Genomic DNA, 11,050 nt, shown 5'->3' on the forward strand with positions numbered 1-11,050 from the left:
AACAATATGCCAAAAGAGTGAACGTTTTTGCTTCAACCCAGATCAATGAGAAGGCCAGCACTTCAGATGATACATGGCCTATTACAGGACAGATTTTCTATAGTAAGATAGAAAATCTATTTTTTATAATGAATGAAATCACGCACTTGTTTGATGTGGCCCCAAATTTTTATAAATATACAGAAGCAGAGGAGACAATGGATGCAATTCTCAGGCATCAACTCCCTACACAGGACTGGTGGACAAATGCAATACAGAAAATTTTATAAACAGTGAGGCATTCACCAAATTTTGTTTATAAAATATAAATTGTTATGTAAAGCACGGTTCAACAAAATCAGCATGCATTAAAGGTTAGAGCTGAGCCAACTCAGCAAAGCTGTTCGGTCACCACAGCAGCAAGCGCAGTCACAGGTGGCAGGGCCGAGAAAATACAGCGTAGCAAAAATAAAGGCATATTTATCAGCATTAAAGCAAAGCGTTGCAACCGACTCAGTGACCTCCAAAGGTCAAAATATCCTCTGACAGACTTAAAGAGCATTTATGTTGCATTCAAAGTGGTAATAACTTATTTTCTACTTTCTGAACGAAGTAATGAAGATATTTCTCCCTCAGATGACTCAATGCCTGAGATATTTTGTATAAGCTTTCCTATAAAGTCCCCTTCGCATGAGTTTGCAAGGGTTGTTGTTGATTTCTCCTGAAGAAGTTCTTATGCTGTAATCCTTTCAGAAGTTTAATAAAGAAAGTGATGGAATTTCTCGGATTTCTGAAGTGTTGAATGCGTTCTGGTGTCTGTTGAAAACTGCTGGATTCCTGTGTATTACACAATACAATAAGTCTCTGTAACTCTCTCTGTTATGTTTTTAATTTGTTAAAATCCATATATGTTTTCTAATTCTGAATACTTAGCAACAAGGAAAAATACTAACTTCCAGGATTTATTCAAGAAATACCCTGGGTTCAATCCGTGTTGTTAATGAATGTTTTTTCCTCATCTGTAATCTTGATAAGTGTAATTCTTAATTGCTGCACTTTCAGAATACATTCTTCGCAGTGGCCTTTGTCTCAGGAATTCAAGTTTGCTCCTGTGCAACGTGTTTCACTTTCACCTCACCAGCTTAATAGAGAATTCTTAATTGCTTTCTGTTGGCTGACATGCTTCACCATTCAAGTTATCGTTGTTGGTCTGAGATACACAATAGGCCCTGCAGTTCGAACACCACCAATCCTGCATTTCCAAGCATTTCACAACTCCAGACTCCATTGCCCAATGATATATTACTCTCTAAACACTACATCTTAAGCCCTGAAAGAAATCCTTCAACCAAAACATCAAGCAAAACCTGAGCATAATACCTAGCCTAAAACACCATCATAACAGAGACAAATCATAAAGAGAGAGCCCTCTCTGATTACAGTTTGGCTAGAAACTGTGATCCAAAGATTGGTTAGTGGTTACCCCGACCGTATTCCCTTGGGAATCATAGGGAACAACCTGGGTGTTAACACCCCGACAGGAGAGTCTTCTCCTGAACTTTCCGCCGATATTCACGCTGTAGAGTCATCTACGGCCAAATCAAAAAACGGTGGAAAGAAGAAAGGAAAGAAGAAGGCTAAAGCAGACAAGGCTCCGAAGGAGAAAACGGAAAAGTCGGAAACCAATGACGAAAAGCGCAAACCTCAATATCCTTGTCTTATTTGTGAAGAGGATCATTTTACAAGAGATTTCCCTCATCGGGCCGAGGTTGTGAAAATAGTCAAAGGTTCTCCCACTCCTGCTGTGTTAAAAGATCCATTTCCAAAGCAGGAGAGTAAGATGATAGGTTCTTCCTCGAGTGCCGGTGAAGAACCCATTTTGATGATGTCTTATGTGAGGATTGCGACTCGGTCGCAAGATTATGGTAGTAAGAATCCTGTTGATGGTAAGGAAGCAGAATCTTCTCATTCTAATCCATCAACCTCAGCTCCTGGTTTCGATCCACTACAGATCGAAAAACCTAACCCAGACTTAGTAATCAAACCGCCCGCCAAGGGTGTACTTCGAAGGTCTGCTTTCAATCCACATGCGAGAGCGGCCCAGAATTACAACATTGTTGAGGACTTAGCTGTTTCACCCTCAGCAATGTCGGCTTTAGAAGTGCTGCAATCATGCCCAGCACAACGAAAATTACTTTTGTCGGCTATCGGAGCTGTTGATGTTCAGGACCCGAATCTGATAATCTTCGATCTAGAAAATAGTACATCGCGTCTACCCCATCAAATGGCTTTCCAGATTCCAGTGATAGTCAAAAACAGGCCTATTCATCGGACTGTGATTGATGAGGGAGCTTCTACGTGTATTATGTCGATTCAATGTTGGAGATCGCTTGGTTCTCCTTCGCTGAACCAATCCCCGACCATCCTTAAGGCCTTTGATGGCCGTGGGTTCCGTCCGTTTGGTATTCTACAGGAATTTCCTATAGGGGTAGAAGGTAAAACCGTTAGTCTGGATGTGGAGGTGGTTGATACCCCTCTAGACTACAACCTTCTTTTGGGTCGAAGTTGGTCATATGCTATGACAGCGGTCGTTTCATCGGTCTTCAGAGTAATAAAGTTTCCACATAACGGTAAGATCGTGACAATTGATCAGCTGACATACTTTTCATTCGACCCAGCCTCTTCAGAGAGTATCCAGCATGTCGGTAAGACGACAATCCCTTATAGGGACGTTGGCGTAGGCTTAGTTAAAGATTCCGGTTTACTGGGAACTTTTCCTTTCCCTCCAATCAACGCAGACCCTTCATTTGCATCAATTCATATGATTACATCAGACACCATTATTTACGACGATCCTTGGATCGTCCCATCTGAATCTGAGATAGACTCATTCGGTGATGCTATGCCTTTGAGTCCATATGAAATTGCTTATGAAGCCGTTATGTCTTTTACCGGCTCGTGTTCAACCCAAATCGACCAAATGAATGTGGTCAATGAAGAATCATTTTTCACATCAACCTTAGAACGGATAGCGTTTCCCAAAGTCGTGTCATCTGACGAGAAACTTCGCGAAATCCTAAGTGTAGACGATCTACCATGGGAAGATCTCCATCATAGATCTTCGTTTTTACCTGAGGATGATGCTTTTGAAAATGATTTTTCGTCTATCTTTACTGCTGAATATGTCAAAGACGCTCAAAATCCAACAAAACATTCTGATTCAGAGTTGAATTTAGGGAATATTTCTCGCACTATTCCCATTGACATTTCAGTGAAGCCCAGAATTGAGGAAAACATTCATATAGGTGCCTCATGTACAGAAGCTGAAATTCAAACTTACAAGGCCCTATTCCAAGAATTCCGCGATGTGTTTGCCTGGTCTTACGAGGAAATGCCAGGAATCGACCCTGCCATTGTTGTTCATGAAATAAAGACCTACCCGGACGCTAAACCCGTCCGGCAACGGTTGCGTCAGATTCACCCCCGGAAAGCGGCTGCGATTAAAGCAGAAGTCGAGAAGCTGTTGAAAGCAGATTTCATTTATCCTATCCCGTTAACGGATTGGGTATCGAATATTGTTCCGGTTGTTGTAGGGAAAAGTATCCGACTCGGATGACCCTATCCCACTCTAAGGGTGACAGTTCCTTAGCAACTGTAAAACAAACTACTTAAGGTTTACTTCTTTATGAAAGCAAAAAGAGAATGGAGAAAGCACTAACCATTGCCTTGCGCTTAATGTCGAATCCAAACTCTTCTCTTTGGCCGCTTGCTCCTAACTCTTTGTTTCTTCTGCTCGCCCAGCTACGATGAGATCCTGCAAAATAACAAAGAAGGAAACTACAAGAGGCATGCAATCATAACTGGTTCATGGATTAGTGTAAACCAAACATGCAATCATCACAATATATAATTGAAACAAGAGCACATAGAAGAACCTCAATAGCTTTTATTAATGAAGAAATAAAGGTTCTGAGAGTATTACAACCATTGAAGGCTCCAACCCAGCAACACCTCCCAGCAGAAAGAATTGCTCTTCTTCACCTCTCTCAAACAATCACCCAATAACTCAATAGTGAAACCAACAGCATATCATTACTTTGCACAAAATTCCAGCCTCCTGAGCTCATAGGAGAGAGCTCAATATATAGATGAATTGAGAAAGGATGAGTCAGCTTGCAACTGATGTGTAGCTGCCTTGTGTCCTCTCTCTCTTCAGTTAATCTTTAGTTGATCTTCAGTTCTTGAGTCCACTTGGAGAACTTTGCTTCCACTTGGAGAAACAGAGCCTCTGACTCATCACAAGGCGAAATACCTGATCCAAGTGTCATTTTTGGAAGATTCCAAAGCAATGAATCACTGTGCCACTTGTCCCTTCTCGCTCAGCGCAGGTGGCCTTTGTCCCACTTGCTTTGCAACGCAGGTACACCATGGAGCAACTGAGTTTCAGCGCAGAAACCTAGTGGAGCACCTGCTTTGATTTCAGGATTGCTTGTTTTTGAGTGTTTTCAGGTGGAGAACTGATCTGAGAGATGTTGGTTTGCTGACCTTGTTCCTCTAGGGGTAGGAACATCATGTTTAGGGAACTTTGGATCCCTTGGATTATTGACAATTCATGCTTGTTGCTGTAAGGCACAAAATTGTCTATAACACCGGTCAACAAGAAACAAGGAACAATAAGAATCTGTATCGACTATAGGGATATAAATCGAGCTTGTCCAAAAGACAACTATCCTACGCCTTATATCGATCAAACTATTGATGATTGTGCCGGAAGTGAAATGTTTTCCTTTATGGATGGTTTTTCGGGCTATAATCAAATCAATATTCTACTTGCCGATCAACCAAAAACGGCATTCATTTGTCCATGGGGGACATTTGCTTATTGAAAATTACCTTTTGGGCTTAAGAATGTCGGAGCCACTTTTCAACGAGCGATGTCTTACGCATTTCATGACGTCAAGCACATTGTGCAACCGTACCTCGATGATTTGCCTGCTCATTCTTTACATCGAGCTGATCACCTTGTCCACTTACGAGCAATCTTTATGAGGTGTAGGCATTATCGAATTCGGTTGAATCCCCACAAGTGTGTTTTCTATATAGAGACGGGTCGATTGCTGGGATTTGTTGTTTCAAAAGCCGGCATTCGCGTCGATCCCTCGAAGGTCGAAGCTATCATCAAATTGCCTCCTCCTTCGAGTTTGCGCCAACTCCAAAGTTTGCAAGGGAAAGCAAACTTTTTACGCCGATTCATTCCAAACTACGCCGAGGTCACTAAAGGTTTTACATGGTTGTTGAAACAGAACAGTCAATTCTTTTGGGACGAGATTGCCCAACAATCTTTTGATGCACTTAAGCACACGTTGACCCATGCACCGTTGTTGCATCCTCCAAACTACAACCAAGACTACTTCTTATACCTCCGAGCTTCGCATTCCACCATTGGAATGGTGTTAGTTCAAGAAGATGAATTCGGAGCGGAACATGTGATATATTATCTTAGTAGGCCATTAAACCCCACTGAGCTAAAATATTCGCATGTGGAGAAGTTGGCCCTGGCAGCCGTTCAAGCTGTCCAGCGTTTTCGTCACTACATTCTTCTCCGTAAAACTACAGTTATTTCGGATTGCAACCCTATGATTTATATTTTGACAAAACAACTGCTAGGGGGCAAGTACTCTAAATGGATCGTTATCCTGCAAGAGTTCAACTTGGAGTTTGAGAAGTCCAAGTCTAAGAAATCCTTAGTTTTTGCGGAATTGATGTGTGATTTCCCGCGTGCTGACACAGAAACTGTGGCAGAGGAGTCCATTGCGGACGAATCTTTGTTTCTTATTAGTACTTTAGATCCGTGGTACAGGGATATAATCATCTATCTCCAAACCCAAACCTTTCGGCCTGAAGCTTCAAAGTCGGAACGTCAAAAAATTCGGTTTCAATCCCAGCGATACAGGATTATTGGAGATACACTTTATCGCCGGGGGGCAGACTTAGTTTTTCGACGTTGTTTAACTCACGAAGAGGCTGAGAGGGTTTTGAATGATTGTCACTCTAGAGCATGTGGCGGTCATATGTCTGGGTATGCCACAGCTCAGAAGGTGTTGCGCGCTGGCTATTTTTGGCCGTCCATGTTTAAAGATTGTATCATTGCTGTCCGAAAATGCCACAACTGTCAAGTGTTTGATCGCAAGATGAGCGCACCACCTGCTCCTCTCCATCCTATAATTGCCGCTAGTCCTTTTGCCAAATGGGGTATCTATTTTATTACTTGTAACCCTCACTCGGCCGGGGGGCATGCGTATATCATCCTCGCGGTTGATTATTTTACTAAATGGGCCGAGGCGATGCCTACATTCGATGCAAGCGGAAAAACAGCTGCAGTTTTCGTATTCAATCACATTATAACTAGGTTTGGTGTCCCACAAGCAATCATCACTGACCATGGGAGCCATTTTCGAAACATCATGATGACTGAGCTTACAAGCCAGCTTGGTTTGCGCCACGATAGCTCTACTCCTTATTATCCGCAAGCCAATGGTTTGGTTGAGTCTATCAACAAAGTTCTGGTTATCATGATCCGACGAACCGTTGGTATTCATCGGTCGAATTGGCACAACATGTTATTTTCAGTGCTATGGGCATACCGAACTTCAGTGAAAACTTCAACAGGGTTCACTCCTTTCCAGCTAGTTTATGGCTTGGAAGCTGTGTTACGCATTGAATGCGAAATCCCATCACTTCAAATGGCTGTCGAATTACTCCCAGCTACTTCCGAAGAGGAGAAACGTTTATTATACTTAGCTCAATTAGATGAGACTCGACGTGACGCTGCATTGGCAATCGAGACTCACGCGAACCGAATGAAAGCTCAGTATGATAGAAATGTGACCCCTCGGAGTTTTTCAGAGGGAGACCTAGTGCTGTTATATGATCAAGCTAACGATAAGCTAGGTGCTGGAAAATTCGTTCCTATGTGGCATGGACCCTACATTGTAAAGCGAAAGCTAGCAAAAGGGGCCTATGAGCTGGTATATTTTGATGGGGACTCTTTGGGTAAACCCAGAAATGGACTTTACCTAAAGAGGTATTATGCTTAAATGGTGGGTATGGAGATTTTTAGTTAGGTTAGGTTTTCTTTCTAGCCAGTATGTTTGTTAAGTTTAGATAGTGTGCTTAGCTTAGAAAGTGTATTTTTCGTCGTTATTCTGGCTTATCTTGGTTTTACTCTTGATATTGCAGATGTCGACGCCTCTCCAAACGTACATTGGATTTGCCGATGGTGCTTGTCGTAGTACACGGAATATCTCTTCCGCAGCTTGGGTTATCTATTCGCCCTCTGACGAGTTAGTTTCTATGCATGGGGTGAGCCTCGGTCAAACGACGAACAACATTGCAGAATACAGTGCAGTGGTTGAATTATTGTCTGAATCTATTTCATTTGGAATTCAACGTTTGATAGTGAGGTTAGATTCTGAACTCGTTGTATTACAGCTTAATAGAGTATAAGCCATTAGAAATCCTGTGTTATTAAGGTTGTTTTTGAGAGTGCGTCTCTTGGAACGTGAATTTGATTACATTGAATATCAGCATATTCCAAGGTCTTTAAATACATTAGCAGATGCAATTGCTTCTCAAATGTTGGACAGACATTTGCGATAATCATACAAGTAAATTTAAAAAACATTTCATCACATATGTTAAACAAAATGAGCCGGTAATAATGATATATATATATATAGATAGGAGTGTGTCAAAAATATACATCGTCTTCGATCATAGGTTGAAAAACACCTTATGATCGGCAACAATGATAAGTACAAAAAACCAAAATGTCATATGTGTCTACAAAAGTGACTAGTCAATCACTGGTGGTGCTCTCTATACGAGACCACTGCCCGCGCTACCCTACACAAGAACCTCCTAAAAGGTCCTGGGACTGCAACCACATAGCGCTGAAGTTGAATGGGAATGTCATCTATGGTGGTCTCTGGTATATCCGCCGTCAGACGCTCTAGATCCTGTTCCAGCTCGACTAAGGTCTCTGCGGCCGCATCCTGTGGGGCTGGTGCTGGTACAGCTGGTACTCTCCTCTCAAAAGCCCGGAGGTTGGCTGGACGTCGTGGACCTACATCTGCATTTTAAAAATCTGTGTTGTCAGTTTTGAGGCGATATATAAAAAAAATAAAAAAATATATACATAATTTGAAAACTCGTGAAAAATGAAATACCTCTGTCGTCCCACTGTTCTCCCTGTGGAAGAACAATGTCCGGATCATTCCAAAAATCCATTCCGGCATAAGGAAAGTCCTGAATAGCAAAGACCTGGCTCTCTAGCCAGTGAAAGTAACCATCAGGAAATCGAACAACTGTTGCGCCCTCATCAGGATGTCGGGCCATTACCGCAACCCATCTCGTCAACTTAGGCTCCCGAGGCGCCCCAACTGGAACTGTAAGATGCTGGGGGACCAGCATTGGAACTCTCTCTAGGGCAAAGCTCACGACTATAGGCCCATATCCAAAGATCTTCAGTTGTCCTCTCTTTGCCCTGGTTAGTTGGCCCTTCAAATTAGCCAACACAGCATCGCACCAGTTGAAAATGGTGCCATGGAAACAGTCTATAGCCATCCGCATTTGGGACCCGGTGGCTTGGTGCAAAGCGGCCGTGCCGAAAATTCTGGTAACAGTAAAGGCTATCACCATAAGTTCAGGTCGGGATATGTACTTGATTTCTATCCCCTTCTCATGGTTTTGGTTGTTGCACCACTCTAGCCGGAGACTAGCAAGGGATTGGCCACCCGGCCTAGTCCCGAATAGAGAAAGTTGCTCGCCCCTGTTAGGCAAGCCAGTGAGAAAATATATGTCGGAGGGCTCTATCTCGAGCTGGTGCTCTCCGATGTAGAAACATTGCTCCTGAATGTTCCACCTTTCAACCAGCCACTCAAGAAAAGGCACTTGGCCCCTCATGCCAGGTATGGCCTAGTATTTGTACAGTCCGCATGCTTTTAATGCATCAATGGAAGGTTGATGACCTATTGCAGCCAAATCAACGTCCTTGTGCTCTCTTTCACGCCAATCAAGCATGGTGTGCTCCCTGCACATCATAAAACATCAGTTAGGATCCATAAAATTTAAAAATTTTGGTCTATTTTGGAGATATGAGGGTTTCAATTTGTGTTTTGCGGGGTACGCACCCCGGCCTTTAGGGACAGAGCGTCCGGACGCAGCTTCCCTTAAGGTCGGGTGCGTACACCCCGTAATTTTCCCATTGGGAAAATATCGGGATACGCAGGTCAGCAGTGCATGACCTGCGTACCCCGAAGTGCGCATCTTGAAACCCCAAGACCCCCAAAAAATCAAATAAAAGCTTAAAAATGAATTCTAAACGGATGGAAATCAAGAGAGGGGTGTTGTAGAATACCGGGTGAAACGGCGTTCGATTCTGACAGTCGGATTCTCCGCAATCTCCACGGGAAGTTTCTTGTCAAAAGCCCTTTTCTCAACCTCCACAATAAAATGGTAAAAATGACATGGTAAAAAGTCTTTTTATAGGTTTTTTGGATGAATGAATGCTAATTTTGTTTATTTTTCACCATGAAAGGACATTTTTCAATGTATTTTTACCCATCTTAAAACAGGTATGAGTAATGTATTGTTTCTGTGCAGGACAAATGGACTTTAGGGTAAATTATCATTTTTCACGTCAGAGTCATCTTTTAAGCTCTTTTCTGACTCCTAAAACATGAAAAGATTTCCGAGCGTTTCTTTTACACTCGTTAAAACGGAATTAAAAGACGGTCCCCTTATAGCTCTTTTCTGACCGTAAAAACATGAAAAGATTGCCGGGTTTTTGTCGTTTCAAACTCGATATGGAAATAAAACGACGTGTCCTTGATCGCTTTTTACTTTTCAGGTCAGAGACACTAATCATGAAAGTACTCCTTGGTCACAAGATCAAGCGGTTCTCCCGAGTATTATTTTATACTTTTTCGGGCTTGGGGGACACAAATTTACGAAAAAGTTCAACCTGGAGTCTTCTTAAGTTTTTCAGACTCTCTAAAATTGAAAAACGCCGAGTTTCTCCTATACTGGGCTCGTTAAAATTTCACAGTAAAGGACCTGTTCAATTACAAACAGGAACGAACCACTCCTTCCTAGGGTTCGAATCAAAACTAGGTTGGACTCATCCGAAGGATGAGCTTATAATCAAGCATATGTTATCCTCCTCAAGCTTGTTAAAAATAAAGAGGTACTTGCCAAAAATGGTGGGGGAAAAGAGAGAAGAATGAGCCTATTTGTTATCTTTTGTCTCAGAAGAAACTTTATTACCACTCTTGGACACGACACTTTTCATTCACCTGGGTTGGGAAATCCTTTGCCTCACAGTTGATCAAACCACTTTGAAAGTCTTCAGCCGGGTTCCGGGGATTAACTTTGAGTCATTCGTCACCAAGCCATCTGTTGTGTCGTTATGTGTTCAAGAGGTCTGCAAGCAAAACTTTCATCTGCAAAATACTTGTCATCCATTTGACCATCCCTGAGTCAGTCCTTACAGCAACATTTCTTCAACTTGAACAATGATTTCGTGTTGTCGGCTTGCCCTGCAACGGGTTGCTTTCTATCGACATCAGCACATTATCTAGAGAGATGACTTAGAAATCGTCAGTACCTTGAAGTCTGCATGCATCAATGGCAGGTTTCTCGCCTTTGACGTCAGTTTACATCATTGACTTTCAATCGAAGGATTCCGTGAAATGTTCGACATCAACTCATTCATTCACATCTCATGGATTGTACTGGGTACTTTGAGAACCATTGACATTACTGGTGGTCTCTCTCACACTTGTTAACAGTTTACATCATCGACTGGTAATCAAGTGGTTTCTAACATGTTCGACATCAACTCATTTATTCGCATGGTTAGAATCGTACCAATTCGGGAGGTAGAAATGAAGACCCTGGATCTAGTTTCCACCATCCAGGTTGCGAGGAGTTTTGTATTCATTATCTAGTAGACTAATCATAAACAGATGGCTGCGCCCATACTGTGTCTACAAAAGTCTATGATTATGAT

Source organism: Pinus tabuliformis, chromosome 3_1, assembly GCF_031772625.1.
Source record: "Pinus tabuliformis cultivar Carrire ecotype Pingquan chromosome 3_1, CPIR1, whole genome shotgun sequence".
Lineage (NCBI taxonomy): Eukaryota > Viridiplantae > Streptophyta > Pinopsida > Pinales > Pinaceae > Pinus > Pinus tabuliformis.